General features: G+C 39.4%; 1 pseudogene; it reads left to right on the forward strand.

Annotated features, from left to right (window-relative positions):
- The first annotated feature begins 11,271 nt into the window (after window positions 1-11,271).
- LOC127077253 (uncharacterized) lies at window positions 11,272-11,371 on the forward strand (annotated as a pseudogene).
- Window positions 11,372-11,605: the final 234 nt, after the last annotated feature.

Genomic DNA, 11,605 nt, shown 5'->3' on the forward strand with positions numbered 1-11,605 from the left:
TAGAAGAGCAGAAGCATCTGACGAAGAAGTGCGCTCAAGAAGTTCTGACTCTGTGCAAAGCAAGACAGTAGAAAGAACCAGAAGCTCTAAACATCCACTGGACTTAGTTCTGATGATCTGAAAGACTGATCGCTCGATTGGGTGAGTCGAGAATGGGATACAAACTGCAAGTGCACAGTTCTATCGCGTAGTTTTAAAAGATATCGATCCCACAGGGACTTATGAATCGATATACCGTTATCTAAGGTTACTACGTAAATCTAAGGTGAAAATGTTTGATTGTTTGGGGAAAAACTAAGAGCTAAACTAATATCTAGATTAAATATTAATGAAACGGATATCGGTATGTAGTTCGTCAAAACTAGGGAATCAAGTCTTTGTCGGTTTCTTGGTTTTAAAATGAATCGTTTCGGTTAACTTTATTGGTTAAAGGTTTTATCTCAAACTCTCGCTCTGTTGAATAAACCATGATTTTATATTAATGTAGCTGTCACTTATAATTAAGTCAAAAACCATATTTTGAAAACAATAAAGTTGCAGAAACTCCTTTTAAGAAAATACTGACCGTTTTAAACACCCTTATCTCAAACTCTCGCTCTGTTGACTTAGGTTATATAATCAAATCCAAATGCTTAACTCTCGTCCTCACATTCAATCTTTAAAAATACTTTTTGGAAAAGGTCAGAATTTAATTAACTCTAAAACTTGCTCTCGCCCTGATCTAGAATTAATGCCTAACTTACACTGTCCAGTTAAAATCTCAAACTCTCGCTCTATTGATTTTAACTTCTTTATGTCTTTTACTTTTGTAAAAAATCTTGTTATTAAACCTGTAAGTTGAGACCGTAAAAAGATTGATTTTGATTTTAAGTTTAGATAGACCGACTCAGTCGTGATCCCTTATTCTGCTTACTTTACATACCGATACCTAGGCAAATTAGTCAGACATGCTAAATAAATAAGAATTTATATCATGCATAAACAGACTCATTCCAGGCAGATAATATAGATAAATAATAAAACAAAATATTAAATAATGATTAAAGAACCTGAATGCGTAATACAATAGTCTTGAACACTCCACCACAAGCCGGTAGGATTTGTTCTTGGATTCTTCAATTAAACAGTAAATTAAATCAAGGAAATAAAACTGGAATATAACGTAAGGTTAAATCCGGTATAAAGTTGCACAATAGTTTCCGGTGTAGAAACTATTATGCGAAAAATATCTAAAAGCTAAAACGGGAAAGGTAAATTTGCAAGGGAAAAGAATGTAAAGCTTGCAAAAGAAATAAATAAAATAAACAATGCTGGAAAAGAAAAATAAGCAAAAGCTAAAACAGGAGGTTTGAAAAGCTACGGCAGAGTAGACGGCAAAAGAGGGGAGAGGAAGCGGGACCCTTTTAGGTTTCTAATGTAGCTATTTATAGTAGTGCTTCTAACTGCTTTTTGTTTCCCACGAGTCTTCAGCATGGCTAAATACACGGCGTGGGCATAGGACACGAACTCTCTCAACGTCTCTTCAATTCTTCTGAGGGCGTGACTTGCGCCAAAAAGCTAGTGGAATGGTGTGACGCTCGTCACACCATGTGTGACGCTCGTCACAGGGGTGCTTTTAGTGTGACGCTCGTCACAACCCTTGTGACGCCCGTCACAGGCACAACGTGCGCTTTCTTTGGGCTGGGCTTGGTCTTTGATACTTGTTTCCTTTTTACTCCTTTCTACACCTCCTTTTCTTCCCTTTTTCACTTTTGCTTCAAAATGGATACCTGACATAAATAGCAAGGAAATACTGCATAATATCTGATAAAATGAGATAAACTAAAGTAAATGATAATATAATCTAATTGAATTAAGTCTTAAAATGTGATATAATTTCGTGTTATCAAACTCCCCCATACTTAAATCTTTGCTTGTCCTCAAGCAAAATTCAGTATAGAACTTGTTAAAAGTTTTAGCCAGATGAAATTTCAAAGCACACATCAATTCGTACTAGGTTGCAAATGGATTTTTGTTTAGGAGGACTTGAGTTTAATCTTGACATCAACAACTACCGTTACAACTTAGATAACCCTACCTTATGCAAATCAGTTCAAGTACCCTATGATAGCTATCCTGGTTCCTTTAGTCTTATTTTACCCGTTTTCACTCTAGCGAAATCACATTAAGCCCTTTATCTTTTCGCGCACGTAGTGGAGTAACCGGTTAGTGATTATGATCCGCTTTTAGCTAGAAGTTCTGGTACATAAGTCGGATAACTTCATTATTCAGTCCATTGCAAATTGCGGGGGATCGAACCGTAGTCCGCCCTACCAAGTTCAGTACCAGATTCCTACTGAACCAACTCATAATGGATCTTTCGTATTGTGCTTTTGCATGATCTGCAACCTTTAGATTAAATGATCTGGTAAGGATCACCTAATTTAATTAGTGCATTTCTTGATATATTTATATATCTTAGGTTACTTTGGGGATCATTCACTTATATTCATCGGCTCTCCACGTAGTTTGCTATTAAGATGGTGCTGACTTCTGTATAAACTACTTGGGGTTGCCATAGAACTAAAAGTTCAAGTAATCGGTATAATAGGTACTTATCCTGATCTAACATATTGAGGTTCTCAGAGCGTTGTTATGGTAATGATTTTATTTTGATTTCACTCAAATTTTATAAAGTAAGCGACCTTTATACTTATTGGGTGTGTTAAAATTTTTTTTTTTTTTTTTTTTTGATATGGCTCAAGAAAATTGAGGGAATAGATAATAGAAATATTTCACACTAGGGACTTAACTTAAAATTTTTTATTTATTTTTTATTTTTTTTTCATAATAAGAAAGGGGAATAACAATGAAAGGGAAGGTAACATACTTGAAAAATGGAAATAGGAAGAATATTGTTTGCCCCCCCATACTTAAACTAAACATTGTCCTCAATGTTTTAAGGGAAAGAAATACGAAATGGAAATGCAAAGAAAATAATAACTAAGGCTGCCTTCCGCCTCTGGTTCTTGGACCTGGTGATCTTTGACGTATGTCTAAGTTGTCGAACCTGCTAAACAACTCAGTAAACCGCTGGTCGGTTATGGCATTCCGAGCATCCTGTTGCTGTTGCATTTGACGCATCATCTGCATCATCTCTGCATTCTGTGCCTGCATACCATCGATAGCATCCATAATGTCGTCGTTGGTTGCATGCCTTCTTCGTCGACGACGTTGGGAGGATGGGCCAGTTGTATTGCCGGAAGGGTTGAGCGGGACTGACTGTTGTGTAGGCGGATGATCACCTTGTTCCATTTCTTCAAACTCATCTGTTTGTGGGTTTGTTTGTAAAGGCTCGGTGGTTTCAGGAGCGTTTAGATCATAGAGGTGGCGGTCGGGGTTTGTGACATCAGTGAGGCCAGTATTTGGTAGAACAACGCTTGGGACTGCCTGGTTGTTCACCATAAGATAATATCCTCCGCCTACTCTGTTTTTAATCAGGCGGCTGGAGCGGCAATAGCTGATATCCATAGACAGGGGAGGTAGGGATTCTAGAGTTTGGAGTTTATCCCCTAGGTTCAGGTCAAGTGCTATGGATGTTATTAATCCACCAATTATAAAGGGTTGCCGGCCTCTAGCACATAAGGTGCGGATATGATGAAAGAGAAAAGAGGCGGCGTTTACCTGAGTATCCGGTTCGAAAACGCACTGGAGGAAAAATAACTCCTTTGAGTTGACCTTACTGTTGTTTGGTCTTCCAAAAAGTGTGTTTTGCAGGATACGGAGAAAATAACGGATGGTGGGGTTATGTATATGGGAGAGAAGGAGTTCTTCCCAGTTGTAGGTCTCGATACTGGAAATTTTCTTAAAAAGGCCAAAAACGCCAACTGTGTTCCAGTTTGAGGTTGGAGGGATTCTGGCATGAAGCAGACCTTCTGTGGGAAAATGTAGCATGGTACTCAATTGGCGTTGGGTTAAGGAGTACTCGGTGTTCAACATACGGAAGGTTGCCGTACCGGTTAGAAATTCGTCTTCACCGGCGGGAGTGGTGTAGTCATATGAACTTAAGAATTCTAAGGTTAGGGATGGGTAGGTGGGTTGGTTATGAGTGCAAAGGAAGGTTAAGTTGGCTTGACGGAGCATCCATTCGATACCTTGGAGTAAGCCTAATTGTTGCAAGCAAGGTAAATCGGGGTACCTGGTGGAAACGACGCCTCGCTGCTGGAAGCGCTCGAATTGCTCTTGCTGATAGTTGTCATCTCCGGATCGGAAGATGATATTTCCGAAATTTTGATTTCCCGCCATTGTGATGAATTTTGAAGGAGTGATTTGGAGTGGAAAAGAATTGTATATTTGATATGAGAGAATTGTTTGTGGTGAATGAAGGAGGTTTTGGTAGGTATTTATAGGAGAAGGATTGGAAGATAGAAAGAAAAAGTGGTTGAAGAGTAATTAAGTGTGGTTAAATGAAAAGTGAATGGGGAATGTAAAAAGGTAAGGGGTGTAACGTTCGTCTCCAACGGCTCCCTAACGTTCACATGTCTGAGGGGCGTTACGCTCGTCACAAGGGTGTGACGTTCGTAACAGGAGTTATGCGTGCCGTTCGTCATGGAGTGTGTGACGCTCGTCACACAGTTCTTTTTGGCAGGGCATTCAGCAGCGCTTCACATAATTAATCTGGAGATGAATTTATTTTGATTATTTTGTTTTATTTGGTTTTTAGATTGTTCTATTTAATTTAGCTAATTAATTTGTGTTGCATGCTATTCTATTTCACATAATAATAATTCATTCTGAGTAACAGTAGAATAGTAGAGAACATAGCCATTGCATAAATTAAATAAAAGCTTTAATAAAATTAACATAATGTAATACAGGAAGGGAAAACAATGAAATGAAAGGAAAATAAATGCGAACATGAATTCAAATAACATTAATGAAAAATCTAGCCTAAAACTAAATAACTTAGAAAGAAATAACTAAATTCCATCTATCTTCGGATCTCTGGCCGGAGGAGCAAAAGAGTTAACACGATGCCGCAACATACGTAACTGACTTGCCGTGCTGCTCATGTATTCTAGGACTTCATGCCTCAAGTTGTGGAAATCTTCCCTGAGGGCGTGATGCTCTGACATCAAGGCTTCAATGACGGTTTTAATATCTGTTCCTGGCATATGATGTCGGAGATCAGGCATGGCTGATTCTTCGGTCAGGACAGGCTGAGGAGGAGGATCAATATCGTAGTAGCCGGAAGGTGTCTGAGGGTCAGATTCAGCATGAGAGATATGGTCAACATAGTGCTCATAGTCATCACAAATCTCATAGTCCTGGATGGATTCAGTGGATCTAGCAGGAGTAGGGGTTTCGTTCAGGTTGTAAAGCCAGTTACTGCTGTTATGAACGCTAGTCCTAGGATCGGGCATGGTGAATAAGCAAAGAACCTGGTTATCAATCATAAGCTCAAACTCATCAGACCCTAAGTTCGCTATGAACATAGTGTTGAAGAGGAAGGGTATACTCATAGTAGTAATGCCACAAAAAGGGTTCAGGTCAAGCATAGGCTGACGCAATCCAATAGCATTACCTATCATGGTTATCAAACCGCCTATTCTAATGGGTGCTCGCTCATCCTGGATAAGGTGGTCCAAATTAGCTAACATAAAAGTAGCGCCGTTTACTGGACGGTTCTGGGAAGCACAAAATATGATGAAGAGTTCATCACGTGAAACTGAAGTACTATTTGGCTTCTTCCCAAATAAAGTGTGGGTCAGGATCTTATGGAAATAGCGAAAAGTCGGGTTATGTATGTTTCCAGAGAGAAACTCATGTTCTTCGGGCTCATCATTTCCAGTCAGCTTACCCCAAAAGTGTTCAAGCTCTCTATATTCAAAAAGTTCTTCCTGGCTTACAGTGAATGTATCAAGGGAGGTAGGAAAACCCAAAGGTTGGTAAAGTCTCTAATATTAAATTGGTACTCCATGTTGAACATTCTGAACTGAATAAAACCTCTGCTAATTCCTTTTCCACGGCTAGGTAGATAGATTAATGAACTAAGGAATTCTAGTGTGAGCCTCCGGTAGGTGGTGAAATGTCTTAGGATAGGGGATGTCTCCCATCCTATCTGATTCAGCAGATACAGGACACTCTGTCTCAATCCAAGGGCAGTCATCGCCCAATCATCAGCATAAAGACTAGGTAGCATCTCCCTAGTGGCTAGTTCTTCAAACTTTTGTTTCTGAGCCATTCCTCTGAACTTGATACCCATACGATCAATATGTCCCATCTGGTTAGTGCTAGCTAGAGAAAAAGAAGACATGAGTTTAAGTCAGGATTTGGCCAAATGCCGAAAGAAAGAAAAATTATTATTATTATATTTTTTTATATTTTTGAATAAATAAAGAATGAATACTAAACAAAAATTAAAAGAATAATTAAGAAAGAAAATAGTGAAATGATAATAATAGAATAAGAAAATAGCAAACTAATTAGTGGGTTGTCTCCCACCAAGCGCTTTGTTTACACGTCGCAAGCTCGACAAAGAAACTGTTAAATATAATTGATGGGTCCTGGGGGCGTTTCGTCTAAGTGTAGAATTTGCGAATCCTCGTTGGTTTCTGCATAGTGATAATGTTTCAGACGTTGCCCGTTTACGGTGAACGGTTCTGTAGATTGTCCTTTTATTTCTACCGCTCCACTGGGAAAGATTTTAGTGATATGAAAAGGTCCTGACCATCTGGATCGTAGTTTTCCCGGGAATAACTTTAGTCTAGAGTTAAATAAAAGTACTGCGTCGCCTTGCTTGAAGATTTTCCTTGATATACGCTTGTCATGCCATTGTTTTGTTCTTTCTTTATAGATTTTGGCATTTTCATAGGCGTCTCTTCTGAGTTCCTCTAATTCGTTTATGTCAAGGATTCTCTTTTCACCGGCGGCTTTATAATTCAAATTTAAATTTCTAATAGCCCAATAGGCTTTATGTTCTAATTCTACCGGGAGGTGACAGGATTTTCCATAAATGAGCTTAAATGGGGTCGTCCCTATGGGGTTTTATAAGCAGTTCGGTATGCCCACAAAGCTTCTGGTAATTTCAATGACCAATCTTTCCTTGAAGTGGTGACCGTTTTTTCTAGAATTTGCTTGATTTCTCTGTTAGACACTTCCACTTGTCCACTGGTTTGAGGGTGGTAAGGTGTTGCTATCCTATGTCTCACTCCATATTTAAGTAGTAGTTTTTCGAGTACCTTGGATATAAAGTGCGATCCACCATCACTGACTACTATTCTTGGGATGCCAAATCTCAGAAATATTATATTTTTAAAGAGTCTAGTTACTACTCGGGTGTCATTTGTTGGAGAAGCTATAGCTTCGATCCACTTTGATACGTAGTCAACTGCCACAAGTATGTATTTGTTACCGAAAGAGGATGGGAAAGGTCCCATGAAGTCTATCCCCCACACGTCAAAAATCTCTACTTCCAAAATACCTTTTTGTGGCATCTCGTCACGTCTAGATATGTTTCCCGTGCGTTGACATCTGTCACACTCCTTAATAGCCGTATGCACGTCCTTCCAAATAGTTGGCCAATAAAAGCCAGCTTGTAGGATTTTAGAGCAGGTCTTGGATGTACTTGTGTGTCCACCATAAGGAGCGGAGTGACAGTGTTGGATTATATTTTCTACCTCTTCTTCGGGTATACATCGACGGAAAATACCATCGGGGCCTCTTTTGAAAAGTAAGGGATCATCCCAGTAATAATGTTTTATGTCGTGGAAGAATCGTTTCTTCTGCTGGTAAGATAAAGTAGGTGGAACTATTCCGGCAGCTAAATAATTGACTAGATCAGCGTACCATGGTGTGACAGATATAGCTAAGGTGGTTTCTACTTGCATGTCGGAGTTGTTCTCTTCCAAAGTAGCTATGAGTTTGTCATACGAGAAATCATCATTAATGGATGTTCTTTCCGGTTCAAGGTTCTCAAGTCTAGAGAGGTGGTCTGCTACTACGTTTTCAGTTCCTTTCTTGTCCTTGATTTCTAAGTCGAATTCTTGTAGTAACAAGATCCATCTTAGGAGTCTAGGTTTAGCATCTTTTTTTGTTAGAAGGTACCTGATAGCAGCGTGATCGGTGTAAACTATTATTTTGGCTCCTACCAAGTAAGAACGAAATTTATCTAGCGCAAATACCACTGCTAGGAGTTCTTTCTCGGTTGTGGCATAATTCATCTGTGCTTCATCCAGGGTTCTGCTAGCGTAATATATAACGTGAAGCTTTTTATCCTTTCTTTGTCCTAGAACAGCACCTACAGCATAATCACTGGCATCGCACATTATTTCGAATGGTTCATTCCAGTCTGGTGTCTGCATAATGGGTGCGGAGATCAATGCTTGTTTAAGAGTTTGAAATGCTTTTAAACAGTTATCGTCGAATATGAATTCAGCATCTTTCATCAACAGTCCGGTTAAGGGTTTAGTTATCTTAGAGAAGTCTTTGATGAATCGTCGGTAAAAACCGGCGTGTCCTAAAAAGCTTCGTACTTCTCTCACGGTTCTTGGGGGTTGAAGATTTTCGATTACCTCTATTTTGGCTTTGTCTACTTCAATTCCTCTGTTCGAGATGATGTGTCCTAAAACAATTCCTTCTTGTACCATAAAGTGGCACTTTTCCCAATTAAGTACTAAGTTTACTTTTACACATCGCTCAAGAACTCTTTCCAGGTTTTCAAGGCATTCTTCGAAACTTTGTCCGTATACAGAAAAGTCATCCATAAATACTTCCATGATGTTTTCGAGAAAGTCGGCGAAAATCGCCATCATGCATCTTTGAAAAGTTGCAGGGGCATTACACAGACCAAACGGCATTCGTCTATAAGCGAAGGTACCAAAAGGGCATGTGAATGTTGTCTTTTCTTGGTCATCAGGGTGAATTGGTATTTGAAAGAAGCCTGAATAACCGTCTAAATAACAGAAATGTGAATGTTTAGCTAATCGTTCTAACATTTGGTCAATGAATGGTAAAGGGAAATGATCTTTTCGGGTTGTTTTGTTTAGTTTCCTATAATCAATGCACATTCTCCATCCCGATTCGATTCGTTTAGTTATAGTTTCTCCTTTTTCGTTTTCAATAACGGTTATGCCTCCTTTCTTTGGTACAACGTGTACAGGACTAACCCATTTGCTATCAGATATAGGATATATAATACCTGCTTCCAATAACTTGGTTATTTCTTTCTTTACTACCTCACTTAGGATTGGATTTAGTCTTCTCTGGTGTTCCCTAGAGGTTTTACAGTCTTCTTCTAACATGATGCGGTGCATACAAATAGAAGGGCTTATTCCTTTAAGATCGGTTATGTGGTATCCTAGTGCGGTTGGGTATTTTCTTAAGATATGTAGGAGTTTTTCTGTTTCGATTCTTCCTAGATCGGCATTAACTATCACAGGTCGTTCAAGTTCTAAGTCTAGGAATTCATATCTCAGATTTTTGGGAAGTGTTTTCAAATCAGGGGTTGGTTTGTTAAGACACTGCGTAGGGTCCGGTGTTATTGCTAAACATTGGTTAGATTTGTCCTCTAAAAGATAGTCTGATGATTTGTCTTCTCCTGACTTTGCTTCTTTTATGCATTCATCGATGATATCCATGAAGTAACATGTATCTTCTATTGCAGGTGCTTTCAAGAATTGGGAAAGAATGAATTCAATTTTCTCTTCACCTACTTCGAAGGTGAGTCGTCCTCGTTTTACGTCTATGATTGCACCGGCAGTTGCTAAGAATGGTCTTCCTAGTATAATAGGTGTAGTATCATCTTCTCTAATGTCCATAATTGTGAAGTCAGTGGGAATGTAAAACTGACCTATGCGTACGGGAACGTTTTCAAGGATTCCTACAGGATATTTGATGGAACGATCTGCTAATTGCACAGACATTTTGGTCGGTCTTAATTCTCCCATTTCCAGTTTCTTACATATGGATAAAGGCATAACGCTAATTCCGGCTCCTAAATCGCATAAGGCTTTGTCGATGACAAATTTTCCTATGTGACAGGGTATAGAGAAACTACCCGGATCCTTGAGTTTAGGGGGCATGTTTTGGATTATAGCGCTACATTCGGCAGGGAGTGTAACGGTTTCGCTATCCTCAAGTTTCCTCTTATTAGAAAGGATTTCTTTTAAGAATTTAGCATATGAGGGCATCTGCGTAATAGCTTCGGTAAACGGAATTGTAACGTTTAATTGCTTAAGGAGATCAACAAATTTTCTAAATTGGCCTACATCTTTGGTTTTAACAAGCCTTTGAGGGTAAGGTATAAGTGGTTTGTAAGGTGGTGGAGGTACATAAGGTTCCTTCTTTTCTAGGGTTTCCTTATTACTCTCTTCCTTTTCCTTAGGTTCACTTTCCTCAGTAGATTTCTTAGGGTCTTGGTTTTCTATCCTTGGGTCAGACGGTCCTTCCACTTCCGTTCCACTTCTTAATATAATTGCATGAGCTTGGCTTCTCGGATTGGGTTGGGGCTGTCCAGGGAATGTACCAGTTGGGGCAGCAGTAGGTGCTTGTTGTTGAGCTACTTGAGATATTTGTGTTTCTAGCATTTTGTTATGGGTAGCCAAGGCATCTACTTTGCTTGCTAGTTGTTTAAGTTGTTCGCCAGTGTGTATGTTCTGGTTTAAGAAATCTTTATTGGTTTGTTGTTGGGAAGCTATAAAGTTTTCCATCATGATTTCCAAGTTGGATTTTCTAGGGGTATTATTGTTAGGATTCTGTTTCTGATATCCCGGAGGTATAGATGGGGCTTGATTTGGAGACTGTCCAGGTGCGTATAAAGCATTATTACTCTTATATGAAAAGTTTGGATGGTTCTTCCAATTTGGGTTATAGGTATTCGAATAGGGGCTTCCTTGAGCATAGTTTACTTGCTCTGCTTGGATTCCAGTCAAGAGTTGACATTCCGCAGGAGTGTGGCCTTGGATTCCACAGACCTCGCAATTCTGAGTTATAGCAACCACGGCGGCTGGAGGTGATACATTTAAACTTTCAATTTTCTGGACCAAAGCATCCACTTTTGCATTGACGTGATCAAGGTTACTTATCTCGTACATGCCAGTTTTCGGTTGAGGTTTTTCCACCGTTGTTCGTTCGGTTCCCCACTGATAGTGGTTTTGGGCCATGCTCTCGATAAGCTGGTAAGCATCAGCATAGGGTTTGTTCATTAGTGCACCACCTGCAGCGGCGTCTATTGTTAACCTTGTATTGTATAAGAGACCATTATAAAATGTGTGAATTACTAACCAGTCTTCCAAACCATGGTGTGGGCAAAGTCTCATCATGTCTTTGTATCTTTCCCATGCTTCGAAAAGAGACTCGTTGTCTTTCTGTTTAAATCCGTTTATCTGGGCTCTTAACATAGCTGTTTTGCTTGGCGGAAAATATCGGGCAAGAAAAACTTTCTTCAACTCGTTCCATGTGGTGACTAAGTTGGAAGGAAGTGATTGAAGCCATCTTCTAGCGCTATCTCTTAATGAGAAAGGAAAAAGACGAAGTCGAATTGCCTCTGAAGTGACACCATTAGCTTTAACAGTATCAGCGTATTGGACAAATACGGATAAATGAAGGTTTGGATCTTCGGTAAGAT

This window comes from Lathyrus oleraceus, chromosome 4, assembly GCF_024323335.1.
Source record: "Lathyrus oleraceus cultivar Zhongwan6 chromosome 4, CAAS_Psat_ZW6_1.0, whole genome shotgun sequence".
In the NCBI taxonomy this organism is placed as follows: Eukaryota; Viridiplantae; Streptophyta; class Magnoliopsida; order Fabales; family Fabaceae; genus Lathyrus; species Lathyrus oleraceus.